The sequence below is a fragment of the Melopsittacus undulatus genome, chromosome 9, assembly GCF_012275295.1.
Source record: "Melopsittacus undulatus isolate bMelUnd1 chromosome 9, bMelUnd1.mat.Z, whole genome shotgun sequence".
NCBI classification, from domain to species: Eukaryota; Metazoa; Chordata; class Aves; order Psittaciformes; family Psittaculidae; genus Melopsittacus; species Melopsittacus undulatus.
This window is the reverse complement of record NC_047535.1, coordinates 1,063,633-1,078,333: the sequence shown is the minus strand read 5'-3', so window position 1 is coordinate 1,078,333 and position 14,701 is coordinate 1,063,633. Positions and strand designations below refer to the sequence as shown.

Below are 14,701 nucleotides of genomic sequence, written 5' to 3'. Positions count from 1 at the left end.
CACCAAGCAGGGACCATGCATGGGAATGAAGCCACCTTGAAGCAGTGCCTGGTTCTTGGTAAGGGGTCCCCAAAAAGCCACCCCACTGCCCCTGCCCTGGTGGCTCCTGTTGCTGGTGGTTGGGAGGTGGATTGTAGTATGGTTCATCTTTAATTCATCCTGTTGTGGAAGGGGAATAAGTGGGACAGATAACGATCTTCCTTTGGGATAACCAAATAGATCCCTGTGACAAGTGATGCTTCCCTTCGCAGGTGATGTGCTCCAGCTCCGCTGCCTCAAAGAGCCATTTTCCCCAGGAAAGGAGCCTAATTGGGCTCTGATAGTGAGCAGAAAGCACCTGAAAGATGCAGAGAGCAGTATTTCATCCAGCTAACAGGCTCTTCCCTTTGAACACACGGAGTAACAATAGTGTGAGGTGTAGCTGCATCTCCAACGCTTTGTTTAGTGTGGTGCTGTTAAATATTAGATAATGGTGGTTAGAGAACACCTTTTACAGAGGAAGGAGGGTTGGTGCCTGGTGTGGAGAGGAAACCACACTGGGAATGGCAGTGTTCAAAGCCAGGTGGGATGGGGCTTGGAGCAAGCTGCTCTAGTGGAAGGTGTCCCTGCCCATGGCAGGGCATTGGGACCGGATGAGCTTTAAGGTCCCTTCCAACACAAACAATTCTATGAACCCTCAGGACCTGAGTGATGAATGAGGAAATTCACGTGGCTGTGTGCGCAGAAGGGACCTGAGCCCTGTTTGTCATGTTTGTGTGCTGCATTGCTTACAGAGCTTGTGAAACCAAGTTGAAACCACAGAACCCATTGCCCTGTAAACCAGAGCCATCCAACGGGACCGCGTCAGCCCCACGGTGGGACAGACCCTGTGTGTATTCCCATTCCAACCCCATTCCCTTCCCCATGTATTGATGCCACGCCAGCATCGGCACGGAGCGGTGCCACGTGCGGATGCACGTGTGTGCCATGCAGGCAGAAGCGCACACATAGGGATTCACAACTCATGGAGATGGAAGGAGCCAAGCACGGCGCAGGGCAGCAGATGGCAGTGGCACAGCCCCTGCCAGCCCATTCCCATTGTAAATGCTTAGAGAGTTGCAAGATGTGGGGCTTTGGGGACCTGGAATGAACTCTCTCCTTCTCTGTTTAATGTCAAGTGCAGACATTTGCATGTAGCTCCCAGCCTTGACATCCAGCCTGAGCCATGCAGCTGGGAGATGGGAATGGCTTGGACCCTGCAGCCCTGCTGCCGGCATTGGGCTCCATGGAGGGTGTCTGAGCTGGATCCAACACCGTGCGTATGGATGGAGGGAGGCTTGGGCTGGGCTTCAGCTGCTCTGGAAGCCAAAGGGATGCCCCAGGCTCATCCTGGCTGCCACCAGGGTCCCTGGAATGGGAAGCAGTGCCCGAGGCTGCGGCGTGTGTCGATGGTCACATAAAGTGCCTTGAATCACAGGTCAGAGGCTCCTGTGGATGGTCCTGGAAGGTGGAGGAATGAGAGCCCTGATGTGAGCCCCAGACATGCCAATGAGTTCTTTGGGTTTATATCCAGGCTGTGCTCTAATTTGCAGGTTGAGGATGGCTGCATCGAGCCTGATTTTCCTTATCAGCTCCTTGCTGTGCTGTTTTCCTAGACACCGACGTGAGTCAGAGCATCACATCTCATCTTGTACCGTCTACAATGCGTTTCCTGAAGAACCTTAAGGCTGTTTTGCTATTGAGCAATGAACCTGGATGCTCCAGGTGAGGAGCTGCTGAGCACGCATCCATCGTGAGAAAACAGGAGCGGGGCAGTGTTGAGAGCACAGCAGGATCCCTTGGGTGGAAGGAGGCCTTGGGCACGGAGCCACCATCGATTCCTGCCCTGAGCTTTGCAGTTTGGCCTGGATGCAGCTTGCACAAGAGGACAAGAGGTGACGCAGGTGCAGAACAAGACCCTGTAGGAGCCATCCTCCTCCATCCCATCGCATCCATAGCTTTGCTCCAGGTTGCACTCACAGGTGAGGTGCATCAGTGCTGCCCAAACATGCTTTTGGAGGGTTGCACAATAACAGCTGCTGCTGTCCCACTGCCTTCGGGGTTAAACCCCGGCCCCATTGAAGCCGGTTGTGAAACTGCCTCATTGGGAAAGCTGGGCTGAGGTTTCAGCCATGCCCCAGCATGCAGCCGATGCGGTCCTGGCCGTGCCAGTACAGGCTCCAGCAGCACAGGCAGGGCCTGACCCTGCAGCCCTGATGCACTCAACCAGAGCCAGGCTTACACTGAGGTTAGGACTAGAATAGAGGAGTGACCAGGCTGGGGCTTGGAGGGGGTTGCCCATGACAGGGGTTGGAGCTGAATGAGCTTTAAGGTCCCTTCAACCCAAACCATTTCATGATCTATTAATTCTTCATTAAAATGTCTCTTTCTCCTATAAGTTACCTATGAAAGGCTTCAAAAGGGCACAGTTTGGGAATGTTGGTGTGCGGGTGACAGCTCCCACCAGCTGGGACCTTTCCCCAACTTACAAGCTATTTTGCTGCTCCAGAGCTCTTCCCTATCCCACATCCAAACTAACACATTGGGAAAGCTCCATGAACTACAAAGCCAGCATTAAATGTTTTGTTTGCCTCATTTAGTTTGCAATGAACTCCCAAGAGGTGATGTACAGTATCCTGATGGATTTGGTACCCTGAACACTGCTGCCCTGCTGGGATGACTCCTGCCTCCACAAAGGAGCAAGGTGAGGAACTACTTGCATTGGAAAGGCCATTTGGATACCCCAAACCATCTATCCTGGAGGAAAAGTGGTAGGGAAAGGCCTTGGATTTCATAACTGGGACACACAAGATGGTTGGGGAAGGGTGGGAACGGCCATTACCACAAACCCATGTGCTGGTCCTCCTCTTGCCCCATCCAGTTTGGGGACATCTGTCCCCATAGTGCTCTTTATTTAGGGTGCTCCAGAGCTCCCAGTGGCTTCCAACTGGAGCCAGCCCTTGCGTGCCCAAAGAGCAAAGGGAGCCTGTGCAGTGGGTGAGGATGTGGTGATGGGGATGTGTGATGTGGACAAGGCCATGGTGGTTAATGACAGGAGCTGCTTGCTCCTCTTGGGTGAGTTGAGCTCAGAAACAGGGAAAGCACCAGAATCCAGAGGTGACGGCTCTGCCAGACACCACCTTGGAGTGCTGGAGGTCAGGGATGGTACCCACCAGCCAGCATGGTGGGTACCATCCAGGAGTGAGCTGGCTGGGAACAGGAGGTGAAGAACAGCCCCAGCTCTGCATGAATAACACTGGGAGAGGAGGTGATGGGGAGGTTGTCAGCATGGGGAAACCAGGCACCTAAGGGAGGCAAGGTGAGGGACACTGGAGTGCTGCCAGCAGGCTCTTGTAGATAAAACCCTCGCTGAGGCTTCCAAACCCCAGCAGGCTAATTGTAACTCATTATGAAATGTAATTGTTTGAACACGGCACCGTGCTTTGACCTGAATAACAAGGAGGGACACAGCATCCCCCCTGCATCCCTCCTGCACCCCCCATCATCCCTCCTGCACCCCCCAGCATCCCTCCTGCATCCATCCTGCATCCCTCCTGCGCCCCCCAGCATCCATCCTGCACTCCCCATCATCCCTCCTGCTCTCCCCAGCATCCCCCCTGCATCCATCCTGCATCCCTCCTGCACCCCCAGCATCCCTCCTGCATCTCTCCTGCACCCCCCAGCATTCCTCCTGCACCCCCAGCATCCCTCCTGCACCCCCCAGCATCCCTCCTGCACCCCCCAGCATCCCTCCAGCATCCCTCCAGCATCCCTCCAGCATCCCTCCAGCATCCCTCCTGTATCCTTCCTGCACCCCCCAGCATCCCTCCTGCATCCATCCTGCACCCCCCATCATCCCTCCTGCACCCCCCATCATCCCTCCTGCACCCCCCATCATCCCTCCTGCACCCCCCATCATCCCTCCTGCACCCACCAGCATCCCTCCTGCACCCACCAGCATCCCTCCTGCACCCCCAGCATCCCAGGCAGAGGGACAGGACCTCAGAGCAGCAGGCTCATATCTTGGTAGGATGCCTCACTGGGAGTGAGCCCCATGGGAGCTCTGGGTGTCTTCCCATTTAGGGCCCATTAAAAACCTCCAGCAGGCACTGGAGTGTGCTGGTGTTTGCCCTGTGATGATGCAGACAGAAAACCCTCTGGGCTGTGCTGGGAGCAGGAGGGTTTAAGTGCTCTGAGCATTAAATGTGATGGTGCAAAATACAACAAAGTGCAATGGGAGGAAAGATGGGTCCAGCCCCAACACCCATCCACCCACCCAGGCAGCAGCTCACTGCAGACCAGGTCCTCCCCTCTTCCCATACCCCTTCACTCCAGCAAATCTGTCCATTAGAAACCCCAGAGAAGCCCCAACCCAAGGCACTTCCCCTGTTTTCCTGCACACAATCCTGTCTTTGTGGCAGGCAGGGATGGAGGCATCAGACTTGGGATTTCCTCTTCCCTTCCCACTCCCCTCAGTGTTATTACCCTTATTTGCCTTTGGCAGGAATTCCACCATTGGTTTAGTGTTTGTAAAGCAGCATGAGACCCGCAAGGAAAGGTGCTGCATGAGCACAGAGTGTAATTGAGAGCCTGTGTGATGGGCTCCACAGAAATGCCTGTAATAACACTAATGACATTAATAACAGGCTGTTATTTGTCACTGAGCAGCCCCCAAGGCCCAGGCAGGCGAATAGAGAGCAGGGAGCTTCGGTCTGCTGAATGGGTTAAAATAATATCCCATAATAACACTGGGATTGCTCTCCAAACCCTGCCATGGACCCGCTCATGGTGCAGGTACAGGCAGCGAAGTTTCCCTGCGCCTATTCCTGGGATGCAAACAGCTCCAAACAGGTTTCATGCAACCAGATACTCACAGTTCTCCTGCTTTGCGGATAAATGGGAGTTTTATGAGTCATTTACTGCCCAATGGGGTTTTTTTCTCCCTTTTTAGGCCCAAAACCAGAGGTGCTGTTCTGACACATGAGGATGTGGCATTTCCATGTCCAACCTCCACCATGCGCTGGATGCACCCTCCAGGTCAGTGACTCCCCACTCAGGTACCAATAGTTCCCCACAACAGGGTGCTAATCTCATCCAAAGGATATTAATTACCTGTGGCAATGTCCTGCATTGCTGCATCCGCTCCCTGCTTCCATGCTCAGCTCCTCCGCAGGGCTGTGCACATGGAAGTGAAGCTGGGATTCATGGAGGTCATGGAAAAGCCCTGACTGTGCTGCCCTATCCTGGGACAGGGGATGGGGGAGTGTGCCTGGAAACGCTGTGGGTACCAGAGGGATGGGTCAGGAAAGGGGCTGGACCTGTGTGGCCATAGGGGTGATAAAAGCTGGGAAGTGCTGTGGGAACAGCCTTGGCACATGTGGCTGCCCAAGGGGATGAAGTGCAAAGGAGCATATGGAAGCCTTTATTCCAGCAGCAGCATCCAAAGGGCTCGGATGCAGGAGCAGCCTCCTTTCCCTCATGGAGCTCAGCTTAGAGCCAATGTCTTCCACTTGCTCATGACCCAGCACTGGGTTCCTGCAATGGAAGGATTCCAAAGCACCATCCAAACACCACCAGCCCTTCCCAGGATGGAGCATCTCTTGCACCGTGCCCTGATGGGCTGCAAGGACCCGGTGTCTGGGGCTGACCCAGCCTAGCAGAGCCCATAGGGATGCAGTGCCTGCATCCCTCTTTGAGCACTGCTTGGGCTGTCTGAGGGGTGACACAGCCCCGTGTGCAGGTGCCTCTCAATCCAGCCAAGGCAAACAGGGAGCCGTGTCCTGCCCCAGCACAGATAATCTCCTCTTTGTTTCCTCCTCTCCGAGCTGTTTGCAGAGGGGTGTTTGCTTTCAGTGTTTGTTCACACGGGTGCTTCTCAAGTGCTTGCTCTGCTCCCCACAGTGCCTTTTGTTCAGGGCCGGAGGATGAGGAAGATGAAGGTCTCCTTCCCCCTGAGCAGTGGCAGCACTGAGCCCTGCTAGGAAGGGAGCTGGCTGATGCAGGCTGCTAGACGGGCGCTGCTCTCTGCCTCTCTGTGCACCCAATATGCCCACACGTCTGGTTTACATAAACCAGTGGGTGCCCGTGGGAGGTAACAAGGCAATCAGTCTGGCTCTGCAATCTGGGAGGGAGACAGAGTGTGTCTGCAAAGGGAGCGCTAAGTGAGGAGTGTGTGGAGCTGAGAAAGGGGAGTACAGGGCAGCAAGTACCAAGCCAGGGGTGCCAGCCCACTGTGGTGGATGAATGTGGGGTACAGAATGCCATGTTGGTGCTCCACATGGCCCAAAATCCCTGTGCAGCCATCCTTGCCCTTCCATCACCCTCCTTCCTACTGCAGATAGGTCTCATCCATCCATCCATCCAATCCATCCAGCCAGCCATCCATCCATCCAATTCATCCAGCCATCCTTCCATCCAATCCATCCATTCATCCAATCCATCCAATCCATCCATCCAATTCATTCATCCAATCCACTCACCCATCCAATCCATCCATTCATCCATCCATCCATCCATCCACAGCACGGTGCTGCTCTCCCGTGTCAGACACAGTGCCGGGAAGAGGCACTAGGGTTCCTTGGCAAGGCACAGCATTCCCTAACCCCATCCCAAAGCAAACCCCATTCAGTCCCACCTGGAGTAACAAGCAGCACCGCAGCGTTTGCTCTGCATTGGTGCCCAATAATGCCCTAACCCTGGTCTGTTTGAACTAACCCAGAGTGTCACTGCCTGCATTCCCCTCAACAGTTGTACTTGACTGAATAAGCAGAGGGGTCTCCCCCCATCCCAGTGGCACTATCCCACGGAGGGGTGATGGATTGCTGTTTCGGTTGCACACGCTGTTATCGCCGCGCTGTTCTAACGCTGCTCAAACATCATTGTGAATAGCCAAACTCAATAGCAGCAGTGTTAGGCTGGAAAGTCAATATTAGCTGAGCAAACAAAGCAAATAAAGAGTTGCTATTTGCGTAGCTATGAGTGTTTGTGTGCTCTGCTGCTGAACAGGGTACTCTGAAATAATCACAATAATAAAAAGGGGGTTTTGCTTCCAGGCAGGGAATGGTTTCTATTTAGGGGAGAGGAGTTCGGCGTTATTAAAGTTCAGCTTTGCTTCCTTAAGAGTTGTGGCTACTCCTTGGAAGCTCTCATGGAGCAGCGCCAGGCATGTGGGATGGCTGATGGTGCTGCTGCCCCTTGGATTGGCACTGTCGGGTCTCCCAGCCTTTGGTACCAGGAGAAGAACAGTGGGAACCCCGTGGTCTGCAGTTACCCATCAATAGGCAGCTCTCTGGGGGAGCAGGGCTGTGTTTTGGGGTGTCCCAAGGATGCAGCGCCTGTTTCACTCTGCTCCAATCTGCATTTCCCTGTTTCTGGTTAAGTTCCTGGTGCTTTCCAAGCTTCACTGCGTGACCTTCCCAGTGACACATGCTTATTTATAACCCGCTGGCTGGGGCTTGGTGTGAGGCCCTGGAACAAAAGCCAATAAGCCTTCATTAATACTGTATAGCCCAACGTATGCACCCAATGTCCATGCTAAAGAGGGGATGCTGTGGCCCATCCTCATCCCAGGCTTCTTTCCTTATAGGGAGTATTAAATACACATGCTCAGGGGCAGCAGGTCCTGGTCCCATGGCCCCTCTAACCCTGGACCCCTGCCTGTTTGGGGATGGATGTGCTGTGTTACTGGCTTAGTCTGTGTAGCATTCCTCATGCAAAACCCAGCCCAGGATGCTTCAAAGAGATTAATAATCCATCTGGGGGATTAAATAATTGATTCTAAAGTAGGAGTGTAGCTGTGAGGTATCAGGAAGGGTTGATGTATATAGATACTGTATATGTGTTTCCTGTAGGCCACCTTGTCACAGTCTTCCAGTGCCTAAAGGGGATACAGGAAACCTGGAGAGGGGCTTGGGACAAGGGCCTGTAGGGACAGGACAAGGGGAATGGCTTGAACCTGCTCAGGCTGGGATGCTGTGATTTGCTGTGATTATCTGCAAGCATCCTGTTGTTGACTCCCTGCATCACTGCTGCTGCATGGGTCACCCTTAGCCACGATCATGTGTGGGACTGGGGCAGCCCCATCCCTCTGTGCCATCAGGGCTCTGCGTCCTCAGGGCTTTTGGAAACACAAACCCCACCACTACTAATTCCACTTGGTGAATCTTGATACCATGAAGCACATTTGCTCTGCAATTATAGGCCAGGCTAATGCTGTTTGGAATAATTAAATTCACATGACAAATGTAGTCACATTAATTTTATTTATCTTGAGTGGGTTAACAGGAACTAGCAATGGAAAAAGTAATTATTTCACTTCTAGGGCGCTGGGATTGCTGATTTGGAACCCTCTCCGAGCCATATTCCTTAAATGTGGAATAGCAGCATGTGAAATGCATGAGGAGCTAATACAGTGCATAAAAACGAACATAATTTCTGAAAACTGGAATTAATGAGGCAATGAGCCTGTTTTAATGAGCACGAGGGCTGCAGTAAATGTCACCGTGCCCATGTCTTTATTGGAAATTATAATGTGCCTTTTTAGAACACGGAGCCTCAATGCAAGCCAAGGGGAAGGTTCTGGAAGGGGCTGAGCCTGTGCCTGCATCCTCCAGCACTGGGAGCATCCCTGCACAAAGTCCTTCTGCTCCTTGTGTGTTGTTAAGTCCTGGCCTTGCCGTCAGCGCTGCCACTGGGATATGGGCTCAGTGAGCTTGAAGGTCCTTTCCAACCTGGTTCAATGTCCAGGGTGATATGGTCCTTGCAGAGGTCGCACCAGTCTGGATACTGGTGATGGATGGCAGAGAAGACCATAGCCACCAATGGAGCAGCTTCCACATCAGCGTCACCCACAGGTGCTTTACCCATAGGAACCCTGCTGTACTTTCCCAGGGGATAACCCCAGGGCTCCAGACCTGTGTCTTTCCAATGAAAACAAGGAACTTGTCATGGCTTTTCTCAAGAAAAAACAGACAAGTCACTGACTCACCACTGCCTGGGGCCATGTCCCATGCACACCTCATCCCTATGGCTCCCCAGTTACCTGGAGGGTTTTGAGAGCTCCCCATCATCTGTGCCAGCACTGGAGGAAAAGGCTCTGCTGGCACCGGTGCCTGGGTGAGGACTGGGTGGGAAGAGGAACCCAGCACAAAGCCCAGGTCATCCAGGGCACTTCCTCTTCCAGGAAGGCAGCTCTGTCCTGGGAGGAGATGTCCCCATTGGCAGTGCTGGTGGGAGGAACTGGAGCCTCCAGTCTGGATCCCCAACACACTGCAGCCAAGAGGAATAATTCCTCTAAGGCTCCTGGTTAAGGTGACCATGGGGAACTGGGGCAGAAGATACAAAGAGAAACACAGTTTTGACCATAATCTTCAGAACCTATGCTCCAAAACAGGTCTTTCCTTCTTCTGTTCTGGGGTTTCCCTTTGGTTTAAAAAGCAGGAAAAGGAAAAGCTAAATACAAAGGTAGTCCCAATGAGAAGGGGTTTTCCTATTTGTTTTCCCATATCCAATTCTTCCATGGAGGAAAAGGGAGAAGAAGGATTCAACCAGAAGGAAACCCTTTCATTTCCTCGCAAGGTGCTTGGTAGGAGTAGCAGGAGCATGGTCCCTGTCCCCCAGCCTGCAGCATCCCTGTGGGATGCAGCTGATGCGACTGGAAGGCTGAAAGCATCCAACCTCCCAAAGCCATCAGGAAGCCTCCCAAGGCTGGTCAGGAATCTGGGAAGGGCTTTCCAAATCCAGGCTCTTTTATCCTCAGGAAGAAACAAGAGCCCTGTGACCAGCGTCTTCTGGCAACCGGCTGCCTGTTTACAGACATGTCCATACAACCTCCCCCTCGCCATAAATCCTATTGTGCAATATTCTCCAGACCCAATTAGATTCCGACATCTGCTTAATGTTTAATTACTTTTTGATGAAGGAAATGGAAAAAATTGACAAATAGTTTAATCCATCAAACGTCGGCCCTTTGTGAGCCTGTTTATAGAGAGCTCACATGCCAACCACACTGCATTGCTCTTGCTGCTCTGGCAAGGCTAAGGACAAATATTTATATTCCAGGCACACAAGATGGCTTTCATATTGTTTTCATGTTTAACTGATTTCAAATGAACTAAGATGGCTCTTAATGTGGTTACAAGGATTTGCCATTAATTTTCACTTAAAATTGGATCCAGCTTGCTCCATGCCTCCAATCTATTCAAGTTAATAACGGTTTGTTTAGAAGCTGTGGTGCTCGCTGCTGGCTGACTGGCACACGCTCGCTGATGGAAACATCCCATTCCTCTCAGGCTGAAGGGAGATCAAGCTCAGAGGATTTCTCCTCTTTTAGAGGGCTTAATGCAGGGTATTTTGGTTGATGTTATGGGGAAAGACAGCTCTACAGCACCTCCAAACCTTGGGATATGCTCCTGCTCTGCCATGGGATGCTTGGGCCCATCCATCCATCCATCCATCCATCCATCCCTGCACAAGGCTGGATTTGCCTTCCCTGCTCTGGGGAAAGGTGTGGGAGAAGGAAAGCAGCTCAGCTCCCTGATACTTCACTTACACATTTAATAAAGGGAATAAAATATCAGAAACGCAGGAAAAGCTTTAATAATTCAGCACCATCGAGTTGTTTCATTACCTTAATATTTGCAACCGTTGCCAGCAGCTCTTGACACCTTTTCTCGCTCGTGATCTGAGCCAAAAAAGCCACGAGGAAGTACAATATATTCACCTGCCCTCATTATGCTAATCACAGCATCACCAGCCTTGCCTTCAAGTGTCCTCGCTCCCTGTGATGGAGACAGAAGCACAGCGCAATAAATCTGACCTAGAAGAGTTGTTAGGAGGAGAGAAAGATGCGTAAAGATGAGGAACCCACTGATCTTCCTCAGAGCATCTTTGAAAACGCCGTTATTAACTGACAATAAATCTAACAAACTTTATAATTAGGTTACTTCTTCCCTTTGAACTCCCATTGCCGGAGCCATTAGCGAGAGCAGCGCTGTGATTTATGAGCGAGGAGCAGCTCTAAGTTCGTCGGTTTATCGGCTTTTAGTTTCAAAGGCATTTGTTTTGCCGTCTCCGAGGAAAGCCTTCTGCTCCCTGAAGCTTTGTTGGAAGCCATAATGTGTCAGGTTGTTTTCCTTCCTCTCCCTGCCAAGGCTGCCAGCCAGCATCCCAATTAGCCCCAGCGGTGATGATTTCTGGGATGAGGGGAGTTGGCCGCTGGGAGCTGGATGAGAAGAAGCAGGTTCCTTCCATCTCGGCCATCAGACAGGCACAAGCCCTGGTCACGCCTGGGCTGGCATCCAAGGGCAGCAAGGAGAGCCAGAGCTGGGAAGTTCTCCCCTGGTTTCATGGATGTGTTTGTATTCTGAGCCGGAACCATATGGGATATGGGGAGGAGAAGCGGCCAAAGCGCTGCCGGAATGTGTTCACATTCATCCTACAGAGTTGCTCCCAATGATTTCACCTCATAATGAAACCCCCATTGCTGCAAGGTGGTGTCTGCCCCATCCCCATTCACCTCACCCAGCAGTAACACAGCTTTCCCTGGCACTGCAGGCACCTGGAGGCTGTTTCCACCCTGATTTAGGTGATTACTCACATCCATGGGGAGGGATGGATGCTGCACTTGCTGCAGCGGGTGCAGTGCGTGGGCCAGGCTGGCTCAGACCCTTTGTGTTAACAACCTCCTGCAATCAGCCAATTCCCCGCAGGCCTTTTGCTGTCAGGTCATTCCTCTATGAAAACACAACAACCCACCAACCTCAGCTTCCATTTCCACAGCCACTCGGTGGGTTTTCCCACTGCCTGCACTGACACAGAGGGGGTTTATGGCGCATCAATTACATCCAAGTGAATGGGAGACATTATGTTATTAAATCCCACCCTGCCTCTCGAGGTGCTTTTAATTTGTATGCTTAGGTTTGGATTTCTCCAGGAGTGCCAAACCTTGTGTTTGTTTTCCTTGGGCTATTTTCATGTAGGGTTTCGGTAACTGTCAAAGCCTGGGAGTTAATTGTAGCTCACAAGGTTATCTTTCAAAGTGAACTTATGCTTCTGCCATGTGCTGGAGCCAGTCCTTGACTGCCTATCTTTATGATGCTGTAGGGTTTGACTCTTGTAATTACCCTTTGAGTCTAAGCTGATTATGTAGACTTTATAACCGGTGTTTGTTTAATTTACCCACAGTGTGGTGTTTGTACAGTGCCTCTGAAAGTAAACACGGACCTGATTCAACATCCCTGCCTGCTTCCAATGGCTGCTTTCCCAAAGAGACACTAGAATAAACAGTGGAGGGGCTGCGGGAGGGATGCGGTGATGCTCGCGCCGCTCCTTGTGATGAGCTGCACTGGGAAGAGCTGGTTTGGAGATCAGGGTTATCTGAAGGTGCTGCCCTGTGCTGATGCTGCCACACTGGTGGCTGGATGAAGGGAATGGGATCTGCATCCAGCAATGCCAGCAGGGGGAGAGGTGACAGGGCCTGCTCCAGTCCAAGGTGTCCCTGCCTGTGGCAGGGGTTGGGACTGGAGGAACTCTAAGGTCTGTTCCAATACAAACCAGTCTGGGATTCCATGACGTCTGTCTGTCCCTTGAGCACATGGGAGGACAAACATCTCTGTCCATGCACCCGCGGCACTGGGATTAGAGCATTCCATCAGCACTGGATCCCAGAGCTCCTTGGGCTGACCCAGCTGCAGTGGGCTGGGTTTGCAGGGCTCTTGTAAATGCCCTCATTTCTCATTAGAAGCAATTAGCCCTTGCAGTGACACAGTGCCTAACACAGGCCAAGCTGATGGGGCAGCACCCTCGATGTGACAGCAGGGGTTGGATCCTGCCTCCTTTCCCTGCCAGGGCCAGGGATGGGCAGAGCATCCCGGTGCTGCCGGCCATGGTGTGGGGCTGGGGACCCTCAGAGGGGCTGCTGAAGCCAGGCAGTGTTCTGCAGGTGACACATCCTGAACGGGTCAATAAGCTTCACCCTTGCTCTTGAGCAGCTCCAGCTCATTGCACCATGTGGTCCCTTGCTGTGACGTGTGCCTTGTACCCTGGTTGGGTCTGTTTGCCCTCCCAGCCATGCCAATGCTCCTTCCCCTATACAACCCGGAGCTGCATTCGGGAATGCTGCCCTGTTCAGGCACCGAGGACCTGCTGCTCTCATGGAAAGAGGTGGCAGAGGCTCTCTCGATGCTGATGGAAGGGAAAAGGCAGAGCTTTCCCGAAGGGAATGGGAGCAGGGACCACAACCAGGCTGTGCAGGAGGCTCCCGCAGGTCGAGGTGTCTATGGAGCACACAGGCTCTGAAGCCCTCGGTGCCAGCTGCTCTCCCAGCTGGTTTGCTCTGCAGAAGGTGCGAAGGGGGATGGCCGGAGGCCAGCATTCCTGTGGGATCCTTTAATAGCGGGTTTAGACACATTGGAAGAGCTCCTGGTTCACACAGGCACTGTGGGTGGTTTCCTGCTCCATCCTCCCTGGCCCCACAGCATCAGTTGCTGCTGCTCCATGTCCCCCATCCCTGCTCCATGTCCCCCATCCCTGCCCCACATCCCTTCTACCTCCTCCCATCACTTGCTGCAGCAGCCTCTTGGCTGCCTCCTCCTTCCCCCCCAGTTACTATATGCACCCTGAGCAGTTCTAGGGATGATGGATGCTCTTTGTTCAGTTTACAAGGGGGGAGCACTGGACCAGATGGATGAGGATGGGCACATGCAGTGTTCCCTGCTCAGCTCTGAGCCATCTCCTCACCCATCCCCAGTGCTGCAGTGGGTCACTGGTGGGGTGCACACTGGTGCCACTGGAACCAGGAGCTGGAGCCATCCCCAGTGCAGGGCTGCGCCTGGGGGAAGCTCTTAGCACCCTCACTGCTTGCTTTGGCTGCAGAACAAACCTGAGGGTGGTTAATGACATCTGTGAGCTTTCCAGCTCCCACCCTGCAATTAGGGCTGCCCGGTGCTCTTCTAACGAGGGCTGAGCAGGGAGACCTGGCAGGGATTGTGCTTTGGCACAGGGAATCCAATCCAGACCTTTCCTAGGGGTTGGGAAGAACATAAAAGCCCTCCCTGATGGCAATGGATGGGCTTTGAGGGGGGTGCATTGGAGGAGCACCTGCCCTGGTGTTTGATGGGATAAGGGTGGGTTGGAGGGGGAGAGGAGCAGGCAGGGAGCTGCAGAGGCAGGTGGGGATGGGGAGAGGAGCCTGATAAGAGCCTGTGAGGCAGCCTGGGGTCATCCCTGCTGGCTCTGGTGCTGCTCAATCACCTTCATCTGCAGAGATAAAAGTGCTCAGAAGAGGCTGGAATTGCAGGATTGGGGATGTGGGGGATGCTGCTCGCTTCTTATTCCCCTTTCTTCTTATGGAAAGCACTGGATGCTCAGCCCTGGGCTGATAAAAGCCTTTTCCCAGGTGGGTTCCTTGTGCTGGGGAGCAGGGATAAGGTTGGGATCAGGGTGAAGTGTGTGGGGCTCAGCCAATGTGCACCCTCAGGGTGCTGCAGGCTCCATACATCAGAGGGTTCCAAGCCCTGCCCTGGGGCTGGGAACATCACAAGCAGCCCTTCCTTTGGGTTTTAATAGCTCTTTAACCTCTGTTCATGCATTCCTGGTGCTGTGGGTGTCCTCGTGTGCGGGTCAGGACAGATGGGGAAGCTGCCTGGTGCCAGGGCACAGGGGGTGGATTCATCCCAGCCTCTTG

General features: G+C 53.0%; 1 long non-coding RNA gene across 1 annotated transcript; it reads left to right on the top strand.

The window, feature by feature from the left end:
* The first annotated feature begins 2,622 nt into the window (after positions 1-2,622).
* Positions 2,623-8,442, top strand: LOC117436687 (uncharacterized). The gene is made up of 3 exons (XR_004550029.1): positions 2,623-2,722; positions 4,970-5,055; positions 8,339-8,442. It is a non-coding gene; the product is annotated as an uncharacterized lncRNA (long non-coding RNA).
* The last annotated feature ends 6,259 nt before the right edge of the window (positions 8,443-14,701 follow it).